Raw genomic sequence first — 23824 nt, forward strand, 5'->3', positions numbered from 1 at the left:
TCCTGCCTTTGGTCCTGGCATCCTTGGGTAATTAAGCCAATTTGGCTTCTTTTCTGCAATCCTGCCATGCTCTTTCCAGCTTCTGACTCTTGGCACCGGGCAGAAGGTTGCATCCTCCCGAATCTCCTTTGGTGCCTCTACCAAGTAGATGAGGTAGGCTGGGTATTTGTTCAGCCAACCTTTCCTCCATCTAGGCTGCGAATCTACAATCTTCTTTGATTGTTCCTCTTTTGTGATGTCGCCTTCGTAAAGAGCGACATACTGCTCCTCCTCTATTCTCTTTTTCGTTTTTATCACTTCAAACTTCATCAAAGGGAAAGGCAGGCTGGGTTGCATCCACTCTTCATGGAGCACTTTTGTGTCTAATCCCTGAAGTCTAATGGAGATTAGGAGTCTCCTCTCCCATTCCATTTCCGCCTTGGCACTCTCCTCTGTTGACTTTTCTATTTGGTCATGGAGCCTTTGTTCTTCTTCTTCAGAGATTCCTGACGTTGAGGCCACCTCTTGAACTGGGGCTGGATCTTCAATTGTGGTTGCCTCTCCAGTTTCTTGTAGTTCTATGACTGCTCCACCTGATCCTTCTTGTGGTGTCTCTGTCTCTCTTCTTTGTTGCTCTTGTAGATCTTGGAGCTGTTTGCGGAGGGTCTCATTCTCTGTTCTTAGTGTTTGATTTTCTAAAGTGAACCTCTCCTCTGCTGCCAATGATCCCTCCGCAATGTGCAACCTTTGCACTTGCTCTAATCTTAGCTCTCTTTGTAAGCTTCGGACCTGGTCTTTTAGAGCTGGTACAAGAGCTCCCTCTTGTTCGGTTCCTGCTCTGCTAGCTCTAGGGGTAGTCATGAGTCTAGTGATTGTTCTTTCTTGGAGCTCGACTCTTTCCCTTAGCTCAATGAGCTCATCTTTAGCCGCCTCCAAGTCGTCTTCCATCCGCTCCCTTGCTTCCTGTGCACTTGTTACTTCTCTTGAAGCCTCGGCTAGCTGGAGTATCAAGCCATCTCTCTCGTTTTCCGCATCGTAGAGTGATGCTTTATGAATTTCAGATTCAGTCATAGCATCCTCTAATTTCCTCTGCAACTCGGCTTCCCTTTGTTTGGCTATCTCAATCTCCACTTCCTTTGCCTTGGATCTTTCTTTGATCTTGTTGAGCAGTTCATGCACCATGTGCATGTCTTTTTCATCTTCATCTGTCAACTCTAAAGCTTTTTTGGCCACCACCTCCACTGGCTTCGGCTCTTCTAGTACGTTTTGCTCGTCCAGTTTTTCATCACTTTCTTTTGTACTCTTTGTATTTTCCTCTGTCCCTCTCCGATCATCTCGTTTTTGTAGGGTGATCCCATAAACCGCCTCAAGGGCCTCTTCTTCAGTGTACCCTATCGTTACCAGATCCTCATAATCGTTTTTCTTTTGCTGAATTGGATCTATCTCCTTTTCCTTGGTCCCGGCCTCGGGCTTTTCCATACCAGCCGTGTCCATCTCTACTGTGGTCTCTTCCACAATGATTTTCGTCTTCTTCGGGCTGGGTACATCAGTAAAGGAGGGCTGATTGTCCTTAGTCATCTTGGCTTTCCCTTTGTTTGCTTGCCCGTCTTTCTCTTGAGGTTCAGTAGACTCATCTACTTTCTTCTTCCCCTTGTTGTCCTTTTTCTGCTCAGCTTCTAAAAGCTGTACTTCCTCTTCAGTGTATGGCTCGACAGGTTGCTGCTCCAGTATAGCCTCTGACTCCTCATAAGATCTAATATATTGATCAACATGTGGCCTGGCTGAGCTAGTTTCGACTTTAGTGGGGTCTGGAACCCACTTTTCTTCAAAGTCCCCCTTTAGAGCTCTTTCCGCTCTAAACTGCTCCACTAGTCTTTCCATTCTTGCTGCTTTCTGACTTTTGGTTTGCTTGGGAGCAACCTTCTTCTTTGCTTTCTTCATAATCGGCTCATCCACATTCTCTTCAGGTTCTGAAACTATTTCTAGTTTCCTGCGTGCTCTTGTGGACGCCCTCTTGGATACTTCAGGCTGTTCTTCCTCCTCATCGGCTTCTCTAAGCCACTCATTCTGGGAGGGAACCTTTGGCCATTGATCTCTGGCTCCAATAGCTTCATAAGCTATTCTTGTCAGAACTTCAGCTCCTCCTATATACTTTGGCTTCTCGTTGTGCATGGCAATTACTTGCTCGTGGATGTGTTGAGCGTAATTCACCTCTTTTGGCATATTGCTCTTCAATGCCCATGTGATGGTAGTTGCAATGGCATGGGGTGGTGTCGTATACTTTTGCGGTCTTTTACTGCAAATATGGAGAAACTGGTTGTACAATCGGCAAAGGGTTGCCGCTCTTTGGTTTGCCATATCTCCATAAGTTGCATTTTGTTTCTTGGACCCATAAACCTCTATAGCCTCCCTTCTTTCCCTGACAGAGCTCCCTTTGTTGTTCAGCTTCAATGCATCTGCAATGAGCTGTGGAGTGATCTGTACCTCTACTTTCTCTCCATCTATTGCTGTCAATGTGGCTTTCCCATCCTTCTGAATGGAGGTTGCCAACTCATACACTCTTCTTGTATCTACACCTAATGGTCTCGAGGTGAAGAATCTGTGCAAGTCTGCCCTTTCCAGGTACCTGCTGATGTTCTCTGACCTGCTATAATCCACCAATTCTCGTGGGATCATCGGTATATCCACCGCTTGCCCTTGAGGATCTCTGAAATTCCCCTGGTAGATCTTTATTCCCTCTTGTTCCAGTACTGCTTCCTCCACCCAAGTTTTGGTTGGCTTGAGGGTTTCTGTTGGAATGTCAAAGGGTTCCGCTTCTGCAAGAGCATCTTTGATTGTCGGTCTTTTTCTCTTCGTTGTCGATAACTTGGCGGAATCCATGGATCCTGTAACTCGAATTTCAGAAGTTAGCGTCTTTTTAGTACTGAAAGCCGAAATGAAGCTTTTAACTATTCAAATGACTTGAAAATTGAAACATGAGCTATTCAGGGCCTAAGGATGCAGGGTAGGTGAAAAAATATGCAAACTGGGCTCAGAATCATGCTGGAGACATCATACGCGTATGATGTCTTTTGTGTCAAAATGACTTCATATTGGTTGTGCTTGTAGCTGATAGTGTATACATGAGTATCATATGCTTGGATTTGAGTTTGGATCCCATTTGGTCAAGTTTTGGCCAGTTTAGTCCAGATCAGGCTCTTGGCAAAATTTTGAAAGGGAATTGGATTTTATGATCCAAATTGGATAAAACTTGGTGGTTCACCTTCAAATGGCATGTAGATCACTTCTGTTTGGTGGTTGAAGCCCTGAGGTGCCAAAATCACATAGTGAGACATCATACGCATATGATGTCTTTTAGTGTATTTTTGGACCAAATTTCTCTATAAGCTTGGATATGGCTTTAGATAGGCTTATTCAGTGGATTTATGAATTTTGGATAGATTTTGGGCTAAAAATGGCTCTGGAGACATCATACGCGTATGATGTCTTTTTCATCAATTTTTCATGGGATTGATTCTGTGGACTCCCCATGTACTAGTGAAGGACTGTCCCTACTCAAATCTTGGTTTGGACTTGAGTATGTTGAATTTGGGCTAAAATAGGCTTTGGATGAAGGATTTTCCCTCAATTGGGCTAATGGGGTGATCCACTTGACCAAATGGTTCCAAACTTCATATGTAGCATGTATTAGATATATATAATGGATGTATGATGACAAATGAGCAGTTTTGACTCTGTAAGTGCAAATAGACATCATACGCGTATGATGTCTTTTGTGTCAAAATGGTGCTTTTTGGTTCCAGATAGCTTATAGATGTGTTAATCAACAATCCTACAAAGTTTCAATGAGTTTGGAGTTATTTTGACAAAATTAGGACCAAAAATCAATTTTATGGCCTACTTTGCGTCTTTTTGGTTTTCCTTGGGTTTTCTAACTCCAATTCTCATGATACTTGGTTCATAGGATGTGATTAACATGTTGAATGAGGCTATGCACTCAAATGTTGAAATGGATGTGAAATTCATGCTGTGAGACATCATACGCGTATGATGTCTTTTCTTGAAATGTTGGTCTTTTTGTGCAAAGAATGCTTTGTGCTAGTGCCCTAAGCCCTGATAACTAGTTTTCAACTTAAAAAGTCATCAGTTTAGCTAAAAAGCCCCCTTATAGGCATTTCAGTCTCCGAAGTCGTCTTTTTGCCTTGGAGTTGAATTTCTTCAACTTTTCTTCTCGAGAGTTGCATTTCCAGCTCATTGGATATGTTGTGAAGCCACCTATTTGGTTGAACTTGACTTTGGCTCCCCGTTCTCCATCTTTCTCCATTTGGTTGCCCGAAAGCGTCTTTTTCACCATCGGTAAGTGAATCAGCTTTCTTTTGGGTTTTGCTTGCAAACATAAGTCATCCATGTATATTTGAAGCTGCTTGTGAAGTTTCATGTCCTTTGGTCGTCAATTTTAGCCGTTATGCCAAAATGACGCTTTGTGTGTCCGCAGCCGAATCGGTTGTTCCGACCAACTTTTGGTGATCCAAACCCGGAGATACTCCATGGTTGCATTGCCCTCGATGTTGTTAAGCTTCCTGAGAAGTTTTGTGTCGTTTCGACAACTTTTTCCTGTTTGCCTCTTGCTGGCTCTGTTGACCTAGGGTTTTTCAAGTTGTTCTTTCTCGAGCTTTGAGTGTTAGAAACCCATCTTCTATGTTAGGGTAACCCACCTCTAAGTTCTTGCAAGGTTTGGTTAGGCGGTTGTGCCCCTACGTAGCATTCTTCCCCATTCCCCGTCTGCTCTTGTTTCTTGGTTTTGGTCAGTTTTCGCGACAAAAGTTAACGATAAGCATCAAAAGCTTATGGCAACGAGTCTACCTCTCATGTCTGGTGTCCTCTGAGCTCTCGTGGCAGTCGTAGAAGGCGGTAGAAGGTCGGATGCTCCTGTGTGCTCTTTGCTCTCTCCAAGAAGGTAATAGTGGAAATGAGCTTGAAAGTGATGTGAAAAATACTTAACTTCGGGCTTCCCGGATCACTTGTTACCAAATTTGACATGTGCTCCTATCTCGTCGTGAAATGCACTTTAGGATTTGAAATTTCTCAATTTGGACTCCGTTTGACTTATTTCTGAGAAATCTGTGCACTTTGCTAAAATTCTGTCATTTCGGGCTTTCTGCAACTTTTTCAGAATTGTACCCAATTTTTACCATGGGTTGCCCTTGTCATTAGGACCATCACCGTCTATTCTTTTCTTTTTTCCGATCTCATTTCACCTGCTTTTTTATTTTTCTTTTACTTTTATTAAGAAAATAATCTGGCGTTGTTTAGTTTGGTTCGGAAAATCATAAAATCAGACATCCGTTATAGTTTCTTCGTTTCCGCTTGAATTGTCCGTTGAGTCGTTGTCTGCTTCATTTCCCCACTTAGGATGATCGGGAATGTCGTGAAATACCTCCTCTTCATCTTCCTTTTCCAGTGTATCGTTCTTTTCAGTTTCTTTTTCGAGTACAGTTCTCAACATGAAGTACAGAACCACGTCGTACCCGTCCTTGTCGCAAAATTTTGTTGTGGGACCATCCGGAATTGCACAAACATCTAGGGTTGCTAGAATGTGTGTCCATTCTAATGGTTCAAGCATGTCCTCTGGAAAGGGTTCTCCTATATAAGTTTCGTCTTCGATAGCCCTTTCTAAAACACATTCTTCTCGTTTCAGACTTCCACATTTCGAAGCTCCACACATCCATAACTCCTTGGGTTTACCTAACCAAGCTGGAAATTTGGATCCCGCCAAAGTAGCTGAATCAAACTCCTCCACCGGTGTTTGGTTCACATCTTTGTAGCTATGGTCTTTCAGGTTCACACGTGTAGTGGTTTCCATATTTCTCAGGTATATGTGATCGTAGCCCCAATCCTGGACCATTTTCAACTGTCTCATGAATGGTCTTCCCAGTATGATATCATAGTTATTCTCCTTGCCAAAATCGACAATAGCAAAAGTATGTTCGTATTCAATGCCGCAAGAAGTCACTACAACTTTGTCTAATAAACCCATAGGTTTCTCCATGTGTCCATTTGCTAATTGGAGTTTCAGCCTAGTCTTCCTTATTGCTGGTTTCCCCCATTTTTTCCACATTTCTTTTGTAGCAATGGCTACCCTAGCTCCGCTGTCTAGTATTGCCATCGTGTTTACTCCTTGGAATTCAACTGGTAAGGTTGTATTCCCCTCTTCACCTTCGCAATACTCTCCGACCTTGTTTAAGGGTACATGCTTAGAGTTCTTTTGTGGTTTACTCAGCTCTTGTATACCCTCTTGCAGTCTCGATGTTGGGTCTTTTACCCCAAATTTCTCCAAGCATTTTCCTACAGTGATCCACATATGTGGTCTTAACCTCAAAAGCTCAGCTAGAGAGATAGTGCATGTCAATGGTGTTGACAAGATCTCTATCAATCCTTGCGAGTCCATGACTTTTTCTGATGAGATTCTTCGTGAGGGAAGTGCTCTAGTCTCGGATTTTGCTTCATACTCTCCTAAGTATGAAGGTAATGTTGAAGATGATGAAACAGGAAACAGAAGGAAGACAGCAACTCAGAGTAGGAAGAAGATGGAGAAGGAGAAGACACAGAGCTTGTGTACGAGATCTCTGTAGTCTCTCTCTCTGTATTGGAATAATAATTGTGTATACAAACTCAGAGCTACAAAGCTTATATGAAACCCTAAGAGATAAGGTGTCCTTTCACACCAGATGTCCAGGGGGAAAAACCCAGTGGGAGAAAAGTGCCCCTGGTGAAGCGCGTATACACACTAACACTACTACATGTCTACAAATCCCCCCTGTAGTGATAGTGTGAATCCGTACAAGGTAGCAGATCATCATGTGTATGAGAGTAAGCCCAAAGCTTTTCGGAAAGCTTCAAACTTTTCTCGTGATAACGCCTTCGTAAATAGATTTGCAATGTTATCCTGTGTAGGACAGTAAGTTAGTGTGATCTCCCCTGCATGTAGCCTTTCCCTGACATAGTGGTAGTGAACCTCTATGTGCTTTGTTCTTGCATGAAATACTGGATTCCTTGCAACTGCCATAGCACTCTGACTGTCAGTGAAAATGGTAGTGGGTGCCTGTTGACACTCACAAAGATCTGCCAATAACCTGCGTATCCATACACAATCAACTGTTGCCGTGAAAGCTGCCCTGTACTCAGCTTCACAAGTTGATGTAGCCACTGTGGGTTGCTTCTTGCTTAGCCAAGATATACATGCATTTCCCAAGAAAAAACAATTGCCACTTGTGGAATGTCGTGTTTCAAAATCACCAGCCCAATCTGAATCGCTGTAACCAAGAAGCTGCATAGAACTGTGCTTTCCATACATATCCCCCCTTGGAAAGAACATGGCAAGATTAGGGGTACCTGAAAGGTAACGAAGTATGCGCTTCACAGCTTGCCAATGATGCATACCTGGGCTGTGCATAAATCTGGTTGCTTGTGAAACCCCAAATTGAATGTCTGGACGAGTGTTGCCTGCCAAATATATCAAGCAACCAACCGCTGCTGCATAAGTATGTACATCAAAAGTTTCTCCAGCATCATGCATGCTCAACTTTGATCCAGTTTCTACGGGTGTAGAGATTGGCTTACAATTTTGCATACCAAACTTGTCCAAAATTTTATACAAATATTTTGCCTGCAACATGTATATGCCATCCTCTGATTGCACAAACTGAATACCCAAGTAATAATGTAGCAAACCAAGATCAGACATCTCAAAGGTTTTTCTCAAAGCATCTTTAAACGCTTCAATTTCATTTGCATTATTTCCTGTAAGAAGCATATCATCCACATAAAGTGTTAGCATAATGAGAACTCCATCTCTCTTTTTGACATACAAAGTACTTTCTGTTGGACTATTCTGAAATCCCTGGCCAATCAAATAAGTATGTATCTTCTCATACCATGCTCTTGGAGCCTGTTTGAGACCGTACAAAGCTTTACGCAATCTACATACCTTTTGCTCTTGACCTTTTACAACAAAACCACTTGGTTGACTTACATAAACTTCTTCCTGCAAATCACCATTCAAAAAAGCAGTCTTGATATCCAACTGATGCACTTTCCAACCATGATGAGCAGCAATTGCAACTAGTGATCTAACTGTGGACGCACGAGAAGTAGGAGCAAAGGTTTCATCATAATCTATGCCTTTCTGTTGCGCATAGCCTTTTGCCACAAGCCTTGCTTTGTACCTGTCAACAGTACCATCTTGTTTCCTTTTTACCTTAAAAACCCACTTTGTACCAATAGTCTTTTTACCTGTAGGCAAGTCCACTAGATCCCATGTATGATTCTTATGAATAGAATCAATTTCTTGCTGCATAGCATCTTTCCACTGAACACACTCTAAAGCTTGTTCAAATGAATCAGGCTCATCTGCATCACAAAGAGTGCTAAAGCAAGCCAAATCTACTTGCTCTCTGCCAAAAGTAGTACCAGCACGTGTTTTCTGTGGCAACGGTGCATCCAACTTGCTATCCTGCAAAGTTTTCTGAACCCATTTAGGCAAGGTTCTTTCTTCCCTGAGAACTTCTTGCTCTTCACGCACAATTTCCTCTACATCATGAGGTGTCACATGCTGATCAAAAGATTGATCAAGATTATCAACCTGTTGTGATTCTTGATTCTCCACAAAAGAAGGAAGCAAACCTTCAAATACATCATGTGTCTGCATATGAGGTACATCAAAAGCAACCATAGGTTGAGCAGTAGTTTCTGCAAAAATTACATCACGACTTTCAAAAATCTTGTTTGTAGCAGGATTGTAAAGTCTATAACCTTTACTTCCACTACTGTACCCCACAAATATACATTTGATTGCCTTATCATCAAGCTTTCCACGTAACTGCTGAGGGATGTGAGCATAAGCAAGACAACCAAAAACACGAAGATAAATGACTGAAGGTTTTTTGTCATACCAAGCTTCATATGCAGTAATGGTCTTCAAGGAACGAGTAGGACACCTGTTCAAAACATGTGCTGCACAAGCAATTGCCTCCATCCATAGCTTATGAGGCAAACTCTTAGCCTTGAGCATACATCTAGCCGTCTCCATTAAAGACCTGTTCTTCCTTTCTGCAACACCATTCTGTTGTGGTGTGTATGGCATAGTGCATTGGTGTTTAATGCCTTTCTTTCCCAAAAAATCCTTAAATGCACCTAACATGTATTCACCTCCTCGATCGGTACGAAGAGTCTGTACTTTGCAACCTGTTTCATTTTCAACCATGGCGACATAATGTTGAAAAACTGCAAACACGTCTGACTTTGCTTTGAGTGGATACACCCAACAAAACCTGGAAAAGTCATCAATGAAGGTCACAAAATAAAGGCTGTTTCCCAAAGATGGCGTCCTCATAGGACCACATACATCACTGTGTACAAGTTGCAACTTTCGTGTCGCTCTAACTGAACCATCCTGCGAAAATGCAAATCTGTGCATCTTTCCAAGAACGCAACCTTCACATACATGTCTTGGTGGCATCTCCAATAAAGACAAATCATGCACCATATTATGACGTTGTAAAGTCATCAAACTGCCATAACCAACATGCCCAAATCTAGCATGCCACAACTCAGCATCCTGCATGGCCTGAGTCTTTGTTTCTGCAATACATACCTGAATCTGCTTTTCATAACGATCTAGCACAAATAGTCCATTGTCCAGCGTACCTGTAGTGATAAGAGAATAACCATTCTCTCGATCTCGTACAACACATCTGTCATCCTCAAAAATGAACCCGAAGACCATTTTTTGCAAGAGAGGATACAGACAACAAATTCTTCTTGATCCCTGGGAACTTATAAGACATCTGGCAAGCATAAATCTGAACCATCTGAAATGGTAATCAAAATCTTACCAAACCTTTGATTGATAAGAAGCATTATTTGCACATGTCACCTTCTTTCCTGCTGGAGCTGCATCCAATGAACAAAACAAATCCTTCCTTGAAGTAATATGCCTAGATGCACCACTATCAAAGTACCAAATCATTTGTGTCTTGTCAACACTGTAAGCAGAAAAATCTGAACATACTACAAAAGCATAAGAATCCTGCACAAAGTTTGCAGACTCTTCTTTAGCTGTAGAAGAATCACCAGAAGCTGAAACAACCAAACTTGACTCTTTCTTCTTTTCTTTAGCAATTCGCTTTTTACACTCACTAATGTAGTGACCAGGTTTCTTGCAGTGATGATGCTCCCGCGAATAAATTTTCCGAAAACTGCCTGAAAACTGCGATTGCGCGCGCGGATGCGAAAACGCAAGTAGAGGCTCTGGAAATCACCTCGCTCTGATACCAATTGTTGAAGATGATGAAACAGGAAACAGAAGGAAGACAGCAACTCAGAGTAGGAAGAAGATGGAGAAGGAGAAGACACAGAGCTTGTGTACGAGATCTCTGTAGTCTCTCTCTCTGTATTGGAATAATAATTGTGTATACAAACTCAGAGCTACAAAGCTTATATGAAACCCTAAGAGATAAGGTGTCCTTTCACACCAGATGTCCAGGGGGAAAAACCCAGTGGGAGAAAAGTGCCCCTGGTGAAGCGCGTATACACACTAACACTACTACATGTCTACAGGTAAGGTATTCAGTGAATGAGGTTTGCTCTCCATTGTTCTAACAGAGCCCCCATCTCCCCAGTAAGATTGCAGATCCAAGTCCACTTGAGATCCTGCCTCAAACTCCACTATGGGAGGATTCCTGATGTCCTTTTCCCAATTTGTCTGATTAGCTTGGCAACTTAGCTTGTTTGCAAAGTTTGCCTCTCTCACTTGTTTCCAAAATTCATTGTAATCATCATCTCTTCCGTAAGACCTCTGTATGACTGGATGAAAACTCTCTATCTCCTGATCGGTTGTGTTCAACACTATGCGGTCATCCTTGTGTGTATTTTCAAGCTTTTGTGCACTGGGAGTCTTTTCAGCTACCCGTGAAACAATAGTCTCTTCGTGAATTGGGTTTTCCGTTCCACAATTCATTGTTTCTTTTGGTGGTTCTAATAAGGCTTGTGCAGTTTCGATCATTCTCTGGCACATTTCAAGTCTCTGCTTTTCCAATTCCGCGTTTGGGTATGTCATCCACCTCTGTTCTTGTGTTTGGTTGTTCTTTAACCTAGCTTCGTAAGCTCTCATCAGTGCGTCCAATGGTTCGTGTACTTTGTCGACTAGCACTGATCCCCCTGAGCTTAAGCTCGTTGTTTCTTTGATACTCTTTTGTTTCGTTCTTTCCGGGCTCATCTCTCGTTTCCCGTTTTGACTCTCAAGTTTTTCTAATCTATCTTTAGTTCGCTTTAGTTCCTCAGCTAGAATAGTGTCTTCATGTTCTTTTCTCAACTTCATGCGTGCTTTTCTAGATTTCCATGTGTTTTTCTGACTCCGCGGTCCTGGACTAACCATTTCAGTCGCTAACTTTCCATTCTCAGGTTCTCTAGTGGTTTTCTTAGCTTGAGCTCTAGTAACAACTTGCGTTGGTATCAGAGTTTCATTTTCAGACCCACTGCTGGTAGGAATAGTTTCTAGCATATTCAATGTCGTCTTTTGCACTTTGTTTGGATTCTTTGAACAATCCTCAATGAAGTGAGTAACCCCACACTCAGTGCAATAAGCGTTAATTCTAATGATTTCCGTATGTGGGCAAACATTCATCAAGTGGTCACCTCCACACTTGTAACAGGGTCCTAGTGCTGGTCTTGGTCCCATTTAATTCGTCCTTTGTGGATAGGATGGTCTTTGTCCTGTTAACCCTCCATGAGCTATGAACATCAATGTTCTTGCGTCCAAATTGTATATCTCTTCATCAGAAGCACTTGTAATTGTTGGTATTCCAACATTCCCAATCATGCCCCATGGTTCTGGTTGTTTGGGTTCTTCTGGTGGGTAGTACACAGTTGGAGACATGTGTACACCAGATTCTTCATAATAGGCTTGAACATGCACTAGGGCTTGTTCTTCCTGATTCTCTAAGGTTGGTGCATATCTAATGCCTACTGGTCTTGCTCCTGGTAAAGGTGGTTGTTGTCCCAATACCGGTTGTGGTCTTTCTATCCCCATAGGTCCTGGTACATTTCCCGTTGGGTATCGAGGTACTGGATGTACTTGAGGTGGTGCTAATTGAGTAGGAGGTGTATACTGACGCTCCCTTACATACCCTTTGTTGTAATAGCACTCCTCTGTTGGATGGTTTGTCCATTTTTGTTCAATAGCACACCATTTCAGTGTTTTTGGCAATGGTTTTTGGTATGGTGCCATCCTTTTTAGAGCATCTTCTATCATTTGCTCTACATTTGGCATGGTTGTTGTTTGAAAATTCTTTTTAGTGGTAGTCTCGCTCGCTACGGAGGAAGAGCTACTGGATGCGAAATCTGTATCCGCTGACACCTCTCCATAAACCGTACAGTTATCCACTAGGTACAATGCTTCTCTCGTCACTTGCTCGAAACTTGTACAAGCTTTCAAGTGCAAGTCCTTCTTGAGAGTGTCGTTCCTCAGTCCCTCAACAAAGAGAACAGATAGTCTGTCATCTTGTGGTCGTTCACGTACTGGACATCTCTCAATGTATTGTTTGAAGCGAAGTGAAGCTTCCTTCACTTTTTCGTGTTCTCTCTGTTTAAAAGCATATATTTGTGAGACCGTATTGTGCTTAATCCCTCGTTTTGAGAATTCCTCAGCAAACTCTCTTAGAAAATGGTCAATGTCATGGAATCCCCCTATGTTCAGTGGTTGAAACCATGTCAATGCCGTACCTTCTAGAGTAAGACCAAATCCCTCGTATTGTGTATGGAAATCTGTTATCTGCTCAGCTCTTAAGACTTGCTTAAAGAGTGACACATGTGCATACGGATCTCCCGAACCACCATACTTCTTTGGCATACACTTCGCTACTTGAGATGGTCTCATACGTCTATGGTCTGCTACCAATCTCATTGCTCCTGTGTCCCGGCTAAAGCTTTCTCTAGCATCATGGACTCCATGGGTTACCCTTGTCGGTTCCCCTGCCCTGAATCTACTACTAGGAGGTAAATGTGATGGTTCCGCTTCGAACCTTGGACCTGGAGTGGTATATGTGGGGATTGGAACTGCACTACCTCGATTCGTATCCATTGACTCTCTGGAATGTAATGATCCCATTGGTCCGGGCTTCGAGTACTGAGGTTGACTGAAAGAGTCAGCAGCCTGAGTTCTTTGTCCTCCTATCGTCATTGGGTTTTGCCCTCCATTTGTTGGTGCTGGTCTTTGTGAGCTAGAAGTAACATAATACTGATGTAGTGGTCCCCCAAAGTATGTATATCCTTCTAATTCTTTCTTGCCCATTGTTGAGTATTGCCTGCCATACTTGTCATAAGCGGCAATTTTCACTTCCGATCCCTCTGTGTAGGTAAAGACATAAAGTCTTATTTTGGTCTGTCAACTCTCCGGTGTAGGGTTCTTCACATCTATAATAGAGATCTTGCTCCCCATTATTATATTTGTATAGCCCCACATAGATGTTATCAGTGTTGATCCTTGTAGTTTCATTCTCTCTTCTTAACCTCGCATCAGGGAAGTTCATTATTGGTGCTTTCTCCTCAAGTTCTTCATCTACTTTGGCTTTGGTGCCCATCAATCCCCGCTTGTCCACAATGTTAGGGTTTAGGACTACCAAGTACATGGTACCCTCGTCATCTAGATATCTATCTCCACTATAGCTCACAGGCACTAAGTCCTTGAACTCATTAGGTCTATCTTCTATCTTCACACAATAGCGGTCCATTCCATCCTTGTAGATCTTGGCACCTTGCTCATTGTCGTACTGATATTTTATGAACAATAGCTTCATTGTGGCGGAAGGGCTTGATGATCCTGCTGCCATATTTTTTCTGTTGTTCACGTTCAGGTGTTCCAAGTGTTCGGTGAAAACCTCGTAAGATATCCCCGAAGAAGTATCAGAGACACTTCCTTCAAAGATCGGCTCTAATGGTTGCACCCAACTTTGGTTTACACTTCCCTCGGTTGATATGACACTTGCTGGTTCCCCTTGTTTTGGTTGGTTATTCTGGAGGTTCCTGCCCGATCTCAAATTCATCAATTCCCCTAAAGGACTTTAACTTTTCCGTCTCGGCAATTTGTTTTCCCCAAGTTTTTGTGGTCAGAATTGATCCAAACTGATTGATACTTGGTCAATTGTTTAATCTTGTCAGTTGGACAACTTCTGTTTCATCAAGTGAGAATTTTGTTGCAGTTATGCTGAAAAAGACATTATACGCGTATGATGTCTTTTTTCACAGATTTAGACTATTTTGGTTATGCTCACTCTCAGTAGGCCCCTTATGCTCTTTCCACTCACAAAATGCATTTTGAACTCTGTTTGAGCAAGTTATGGCTAATTTAGGCTTTTCTTGGCAATTTTCCGCTTTTGACTTGTTTTTTGGGTCAATTGTGATCCAAATGGGATGAAACTTGAAATATAACCTCTAGACAGCTATTACAATGGATCTGTGTTAGCAAAGTATCAAAATATGTCCAAAATTAGGTCAAAGACATCATACGCGTATGATGTCTTTTTCATCAATTTGGGTCAAAACTTGATATTTATGCTTCCTACAGTGCTTGTAACAATCGTGTCAGGTCAGATATAAAAAATAAGCAGTGGATGTTCCAAAAGACATTATACGCGTATGATGTCTTTTGTCCCAGATTTTGACTATTCTTGGTTTTAAGCCTTCTCCAATGTTTATAATTGAGTTTCAAGTGTTTTTGTCAGGTTTGAATGTAAAAACAAGATCTGAATCCAAAATTTCCTATTCTTTGCGTTTCTTGGACTCCGACTTGTCTTTTCGGGTTTCTTTGAGTGTTAATGCTCTTGTTTTAAGTTGAAATTAGGATATAACCCCCCTTTTGAACACTCTGGTAAAGTCAAAATGTCTGTTTTGGTCTCTGTTTGGTCATTTAGACATCATACGCGTATGATGTCTAAAGTTGCAGATTTCCAGTTTTTTGGCACAGAATCCTTCCTAAAGCTTTCTCAAGTGCTCAGCAACTCCCAGATACACAGAAAATTTCTCTGACTTTTGTTTATTGCAAGTTTCACTACTAACTCGACGGTTTAGTGATCTAACATGCAATCAACCATATCAAGCAAATACTCCAATGATTATTAGCTCTAGATCACGATCAAATGAAGTCCTACCTAAGCTATTCCTAATCATAAAATGGGTTTGGTAATTGTGACTTTAAAGATATCCAATGTCACTCACGAACTAGCAAAGTCTTCTTCTATCAACAACTACTCAACACCAACAAAACAACAAACAAATCTAAGCTAAACTAAAAATACTGTCAACACGGAAGACCCATGAATACCCCACTTCTTAGTATCTCTCGAGATCTTCAGAGTCCACCACTCCTAGATCTTTTCTAACTAAAGTATACAAAGTAGTTTATACGACTGACCTCGTAGGATTAGTCTAAGGTCACCTACTTAGGGCTCTCGTCCCCGGCAGCGGCGCCAAATGTTAAGGCGGTTACGCCACTAGCGGAAGCTAAATAGCGAGAACTCAACCAACAACAGAATTTGTCAGACGAGGACGAAGCTTGACCCGCAAGCGCATGGAAACAACTAGGTGGGTGTCAAATCACCTACTCGACCTTCTAATGACAATCACTACTAAGGAAATCAAATCTAAGTTCTAAAATACGCAAGTGACTGAAATCCGTACTACGAACGAATGCTATACGAAACAGGATCTAGAATCATTGAATCGATCTCAAACTCAAGGGGAAGTCTATGCACTAAGTAAGAACAACACCCTAAAGACTTGAACTGCAAAATCAATCTATAATCACTCCGTGCGGTAAACGCGTATGAAGACAGGCCGAAAAATACAGGTGACCGAAACTTGACCCCGATGGTACTAATGCGTAGCTCTACTTGTTGTGGTTCTATAGATATGCTGCACGCTCTATTCCGACACACGAGCTGGAAGAGAACTCACACCGAAGCTCGTAGGAACTTACCACACATAGAAGCCGATAGCGCGCACTCTTGGTATCAGTGCGTAGCTCTCGCCGTTGCTAACACAATGGCGGTGTCACTTCTCCAATGGCGGCTCCGTAGCTCGCGTAGCAAGTAGATAAGACTCTCTCTCTCTCTCACTCTCTCTCAGACACAGTCACGGTGCTCAAAAACTCACTTTGATTAATAATCTGAATCCCCTTGGTTACAAAAACTTTGGCTTATATACCTAAGCCTTGGAGGTGAGAACATCTCTAACTAATTACATCAGCAAGTGAAATTACTTTGGGATTACAAGCTGGAAACTCAATTGAGTCCCGTTACTTAATGAATGGCTCAATTCAAAATCAATGTAGGAAAGACATTTATTATAATCAATGGTTACAAAAATGATGAGTGTGAGCAAAAATGTGGGTGTGATCCTCTGCTGGCTCGCTCAACAGCTTCTTCTTTGATAAATTTGGCTGTAGCTTTTCGACAACCAGCTACATGCACCCTCTCAAGCATTTCTGGAGTTAGCGGGAGATGATATTTCTTTAACCTACATCCACTAATCCAATTAGGCATCTCCTCTCCCTCTAATGTGGTGTGCGCTCCTTGCCGCACTGTCGAAGCAAGGGACTTGCCGTTACACCGTGTGCGAGCCATAGACGGCTCCAAGAACACAACTAGCTTAACTAGTAAGCTCAAAAGAGGGCAATGGTGTCTCACTCACCGCTCTATGCTCCTGCCATGGAGGATTCCTCGCCGCGATGAAGAAGAAGCTGTAGTCGTGCCGCGCTCAACCGCTTCACCGTCGTCGTGCCTTCGTAATGCTCGATCGCACACACACTCTCCCTCTCTCTCTCTCACACATATACACACACACGAGGAGGTGAAGAAGAAGAAGATGGAGATGGAGATGGAGCAAGAGCACTCTTCTATTGCACAAATGAGAGAATCCGTGAATTTTAGGTTTTGTTGGCTTTTATATGAGCTCACCCCATTTACACTTGGGCGCCCATGCTTAGCCAACTAAACCCTTGAATGTCCCAGTTAGAGTGCGCCTCTCATCGGCGATCACTCTTACCCTTTTCCTATTGGTCCGACAAGCCCGGTACCTAACTCTACCAAATACATAATACACGTCCATCGTAGGTGATGGGGTGTCCGTGAGACGTGAGGGTTAACATGCCCCCCTTCCTGATGTAGATTCCGTCCTCGGAAGCTATTGAGTTGAAGCTCTTTCGTCGAGGTGGAAGAGCATTTGAGATGAATGTCCTTAGCCTTCTTCAGTCACTGCAAAATCAAACAACATTGGCACAATAATTGCATTTTCATAAGTGATTAAAAAGCATATGCAGTTTTAGGTAGACAAATTGATTGGTAAAAGAATTTCAAACAATTTGTCAGCGATGAACATTAAATTGCAATGTAATCAAATGCATAAACAGATGTAAAGGTAAAAAATTAAACAAGTCTGGGGTCGCTAATTTGATGGTCGAAAGGCACTAGAGATCGAATATTAATACCATGGGTAAGCTTATTAATTTTCTGTGGTCAATTAAGTTGTTTAATCGCGAGAGCCAAGTATTCATGTTCGAGGGCTGACTAGAGGCTATATCTAGAAGACCTTGTAGTTAAGCTACCATAAAAGGAATTTCTCATGAAATCATCGCCTGACTGATTACTTTTTCTTTCACCCCCCAAGTCTTTTCACAGTGATTCAATTTTGATGTGTGTGCTTATTTTGTATGCCTTGGGTTTTTTGCTTTTCAAGGAAAAGCGCCCACACTGGAAACCTCTAGGGCTCTAGTACCATAGGCAATACATGTGAGTGAAGTACCAAATCAAGCTGAGATTTCTCTTCCAGCTTAGGATTTTACAGTGTGGCACTTTGATTTTTTGTTTGTTCATTTCCAGCATTTTAATTTTGTAACTTTGGGGGGTCATATAACGCTGATACACCTTTCCAGGCTCATCACACTAGTTAACTCCCTTTATAATACTTAAGCTAAAGGTCAATAGGGTCAAGCCCACTAGAAAGCCCTAGTACATTTCACACAATGCTGCCTAAATCGGATTAAGAACCTAAGTAACCATTGATTATTAGGAAGGCATTCCCCATGGTATTAAGAGAAGATTTCTAACACCTAACTTGGTCAAACTAGTTTGTCGGACTGCTTGATTTTTAAACCTAAACAAGTGATTATGACAAAAAATTACATTGAATTAAATGTTTGATGCTAAGCAAATGCGGTGAATATTAGGCTACCAATCACAATTAAAGCTGACAATCATAGATGCAAAAAAGATAAGGGGCAATGCTAATGGAAAAGAAACACCTGTTTGTGTCGATGGTCGCGCTTGATTTGAAGAGTGAGTCGAGATAAAGATTCCATGAAGGTCCAAATCCTACCAATAGCAACACGCTCCTGTACACACTAGGAAACAAAAGGAATACCTCCAGGAGGCACATTAGTGGAAAAAGGTACCAACACTTATTGAACACAACAAAAAACATAAGGAACCCTAATCTAATTATTTGCACTCCCCCTAGAGAGTCAAGGGAATAGGATATTGTAGAGGTTGTGGGGAAACCCTAAGGCTAAACCCCTATCATCGTCGTCGAGATAAACAAAGTCATCATCCATGAGACCATATGTGCCATCCGTGTAGTCATGTAAATTTTCTTCTTCATCATAGGTGCCCATGTTTACTAAGAAGGTCACTAGACGCCTATAGTCATCTTGGTCAAAAGGGTAGGCTTGTGCAATGGGAGAAACGCTCTCTACTAAGTATGGATCAGACGTGGTCAAGAGACGTATCAGCCATTCTAACTCCTCAAAATTCCTCTCACATGCTAGCGTACCTATCAAATCCCATTTACATGCAAGCACTGGAAAGACCATGTGAAATATTTGTGAAAAGTAATGAGGGTACCTCTCACCCAAGGCAGGAGTGGATGACTCTAGCGTACTAGCCATATCTGTACATGCAAATAGATGATGGTTAGAGTGCAAATATTACAAGGGTCGTGTTCTTGTGCATAATTTGTTTTATGATTTGTGTCATGGCTCTTGCTCTTTTACTTTTTTATCTTGTTTTTGTGAGTATAAGGCTTTATATATACATTCCCTAAGATTGGAGATTAAGAGGTCAGGGAGAAAGGTTGAGAGGGAAGCAAGTGAATAATTGATGTCCACAAACACTCCCCCCTTCCTTGGGTAGATCATACCGTTTGAAATGATGTCATTACCCTTTGAAACCAATTGTTCCAGTTGGTAACATGTGAGGATTTTTGCCAGTAGTTTTCTATTACCCTAGGTGCCTCGTCAAGTTGCAAGGGTGGTAAGGTACTCTCCCAGGATCGAACTTGAAGTGGTTCATCAGGCGATTCTTGAACACTGGGAGGTGTGGATTCTTTTGTAGCTTCATGGAGGTCCACTACTATAGATGGAGGCTGTGTAGAAGCTTTTACCTCTATGGATGTATTACATGAGGAGCTAGAAGCTTCATGGAACTCCCTTCCTGAGCTAGGTGGAATAAATTGGTTTTGCCTTGGAGCCCAAACTAGCTCTGGACTAGGTGTGTAGCATTCTATGATCTTTCCCTTCCCACGGTCTACCATTGGCTTTAGCGTTACACTGTTCGACTCATATGGGTTTGTTGTCGATAGGGAAGGACACATTTTACATTTAGGTACCCAAATTTTCTCATTTCCATCATAGTAGCCTTGGGCTTCTAATAGTTGTTTTGGAATCCATCGTGATTTGGTCTTGACTCTCCTAGGGCGCGCTCTTGGTTTTCCCGGGAACTTTTTTCTTGGAATGGATGGGAGGGTTGAGGTCATTGGAAGTAAGGCCTTGGGGACCCATTGATATGTACTCTTAGGTCGTGCAGGTTGAGTACTTGCAATATTACTGCTTGCTGCAACTACAATTGTTGAAGTGCTAGATTCATGGGTAGCCGGCAAAGACGAGTTAACCACCTTGGCTTGTGAATGTTGGCTATCCTTCAACTTTGCTAGAGTTTGCAACGTAGGTGACTTTGCTTGAATGATAGGGGTAAGAGTCGATGGTCGCGTCGTGACACTACCAGTATCCCAATCAATAGTGCATTTGGTTGCCAACATCCACGTGCGTCCCAGGTTTACGTTGCCTTCCATAGCTTCTGCGGGCATGACTAGAAACCTCTGCACTATGCTTCCATTGTCATAGACAACAGGAGTCTGAAGGACTCCAAGAATAGCAATTTTCTTTTTATTAATGCCCTTGACTTGCATCGTACTTGGGGATAGGGTCGGTTTCCCTAATTGACACCAAACTCCATAGGATAACAATTTGTGTTTAGCTCCCGTATCTAATAAGGCATTGTATAGTACTTTCCCATAGGGGCTATTTAGCTCAATTGGGTATCGTAGGGGTGGCTCAGATTCTAATGAGTCATCATCTGTGTCCTCAAAAAATGCTTGCGTGATTCCCAAATTAGCCTCTTGTTGGTGTCTAAGACGTTGTTGTCGTTCTCGAGCCTCAACTCTTGCTTGGATTTTTTTAAGCTCTGCTTGTTCCTTGGCAGCCTTCTTTTGATGGATGGCTTGCAACTCTTCCTGGCTTAGAGGATCATAATATATTTTGAATTTACTCCCATTAAGGAATCCAATGGTTTCAATTCCATTCAGAGTCTCCCCACGAATGGTACCTTGCGGGGTAATTTCACACACTCGATATGGTCCCTTACCAGCGTATTTCAATTTCTTCTTTTCATTACGTACCCCGTACATAAGAACTTTATCACCAACCTTGATGTCTTTATCCTTTAAATGTCTATCAAACCACTTCTTTCTCCTATCCTTCTCCACTAGATCATTTCGCACAGCTAATTGCCTTTCTTCATCTAGCCTTTCCAGGATATATAATCGCTCCACTAAGGGGTTACCATCCCAACCTTCTTGAGAAGCTACTCGAAGACTAGGAATGACAAACTCCCATGGCATAACTGCTTCTTGGCCATACACCATCTTAAACGGTGTGCAATTAATAGCAACTTTATACGCAGTACGATAAGCCCATAAAGCTGATGTAAGCTTTAGGTCCCAATCAGTGCGATGAGCCTCGACTGTCTTTGTCAAAATGGAGATGAGAGTTTTGTTGGTACTTTCAACTTGGCCATTTGCTTGGGGATAATATGGTGTAGACTTGTGGTGTGATATCATGAAGTTTGATGTGAGTTCTTTTATTACTTCATTTATAAAATGAGTTCCATTGTCACTCACAAGTTCAAAGGGGCATCCAAAACGTGTGATAATGTTCTCAAAGAGGAACCTAGTTGTTGTTTTTGCATCCGCCTTCCGTGTTGCTTTTTCTTCAGACCATTTGGTTACATAGTCGGTAGCCACAATGATATATCGTGATTGCGTGTTACGTGCAACCGGACTAATCGGTCCTAAAAGTCTAAGCCCCATTTTTCAAATGGTTGGGTTACCTTGATGGGATGTAGAGGCATCCTATCACTTCTTTGTGGCTTCTTGAAGCATTGGCATTCATCACATCCCTTTGCAAAAAGTGATGCATCCTTAAACAGAGTGGGCCACCAATAGCCTGACTGTAAGATCTTTCGGGCAGTCAAGTTTCCTGAAAAGTGACCACCAGCTACGCCCATGTGTGCCTCTTGTAGAATATATAAATACTCATCCTCGCGGGCACAGCGTCTAAGAACATCATCTTTTCCTCTCTTATAGAGAGTTCCAGCCAGTAAGCAATAGGGTTTGCATTCCTTGATTAATTTTTGAGCTATATCTTTTCGTAGTTCTTTGGGTGGAAAACCATTAACTAAGAAGTTAACAATCTTTTCACTCCATTCAGGCATTGTCTCAACAATGAACAAAGGAGTATCAGGCAATTCATCATCAACCCCCGTAGGAGCTTCGCCATTAGGGATACGAGATAAATGATCTGCCATGACATGTTTCCTCCTAGGCCTCACAACAACGGTGAAGTCAAACTCAAGAAGAATTAACAACCATCGTGTAATTCGACCTGTGGAACACGGCTTGTTTACCAAATATAGCAATGCTTGATGATCAACATAAAACACAAACTTGGTAGCAAGAAGGTAATAGCGAAATTTCTTTACTGCGTAAATCATGGCTAGACCTTCGGTTCTGTAGTAGTGTAGTTCATCTCGGTATCATTTAATTGGCGACTTGCAAAGATAATAGGGTAGTCCAATTTATGTTCTCCTGGTTGAGTTAGAACACACCCAATAGCAAAATTTGATGCATCAATATGCACATGAAAAGGTACATTCCAATCAGGTGTTTGCAGGATTGGAGCACTTGTTAGGGCCTTCTTTAATAACTCATAAGATTTATGACATTCTTCCGTCCAATGAAACTCGATAAGAAGCTTGTACAATGGACGCGCTATCTCGACAAAGTTTAAAATAAATCTTCGATAATAACCAACATGGCCCATAAATCTTTGAACTCCTTTATAGTTCGTAGGTGGTGGCAAATCGGCAATGGCTTTAATCTTACTCTCATCTGTGGATATCCCGTTCTTGGACACTATATGCCCTAGAATGACTCCGTGCTTAACCCAAAATTGGCATTTGAAAGGGTTCAATGAGATGCGATAAAATCTGCACCTTTCAAATATTTTTCATAGATATAACAAATGCTTCTCCCAAGAAGAATAAACACAAAGGTCGTCTAGGAAAGCTTCACAAAACTCCCTTAGAAATTCTTTAAACGCAGTGTTTATTAATCGTTGGAATGTAGCAGGGGCATTCGTTAAGACAAAAGCCATAACACGAAATGCAAACACTCCAAACTCTGTGATAAAAGCAATTGTGATTTGATTGTAACCAGAGTACCCATCTAAAAAGCTATAAGCTTCCTTGCCCGCAACTCTTTCAAGCACATGTTCTGAATATGCCAAGGGATAATGATCTCTCCTAGTGGCTGCATTAACTTTCTTGAGGTCCACGCACACTCTTAGTTTCCCATTCTTTTTTGGCACAATGACTATTGGAGAAACCCATTCTGAGTGCTCAATAGGGTATATGAATCCACATTGGATAAGTTTTTCAATCTCCTCTTGTACAATTTTGGCGTACTTAGGATTCATTGGATAGGGTCATTGCTGGACAGGTTTAGCAGTGTTGATCATGGGAATTGTATGTTGCACCACAGAAGGTGGAACGCCCTTCATGTCATGATATGTCCAAGCAAAGATATCCTTGTATTCCTTGAGGATCTCCTTAAGTACAGCATCTTCAGTTTCGGTAAGGTCTTGAGCAATAAAGACTGGTTTAGACTCCTCACCTGGTTCTGCTAATTCTATCTCTTTAACTACCGCTGGACCATCATAGACTCCACTGCTTCCATTGGTAGGTATTCGTTGGGCTTTGGCATACACAACCTTTCGCTCCCCCGTGGTATAAGATTTAAAATGTTCAGGAGCCGTATGTAAGTCAGCAGGCTCTTGTCCTGACGGAGACCTTTCTTTTGGTTCTGCCTCCTTTTGTTGTTGTGCTAACTCTCGGTTTTGACGTCTTCTTATAGTTCGACTCAATTTCGGCTCTGTAACCTCCAAATGAGCAAGGTCAATGGGTCGCGGGCTGCACCACATGACACTCTGGAGATGTTCACCCCAATTGTCTACTAGCTTTCGATGAGCATCACATGCCCCTCGATAGCCAAGCCATTCTGCAGTAGATCTTTCCTTGTTTATCCTAGCTCTCACATTTGCTCGATATCGTCGTCTCTTATATGACCTTTGTTTCTTGTTAAGGTTTTGATTCCACTTAAAAGATCAACTCGAATGACAGAGTCT

The sequence above is a fragment of the Adiantum capillus-veneris genome, chromosome 14 (genome assembly GCF_014529385.1).
Source record: "Adiantum capillus-veneris isolate H3 chromosome 14, ASM1452938v2, whole genome shotgun sequence".
Classification (NCBI taxonomy): domain Eukaryota; kingdom Viridiplantae; phylum Streptophyta; class Polypodiopsida; order Polypodiales; family Pteridaceae; genus Adiantum; species Adiantum capillus-veneris.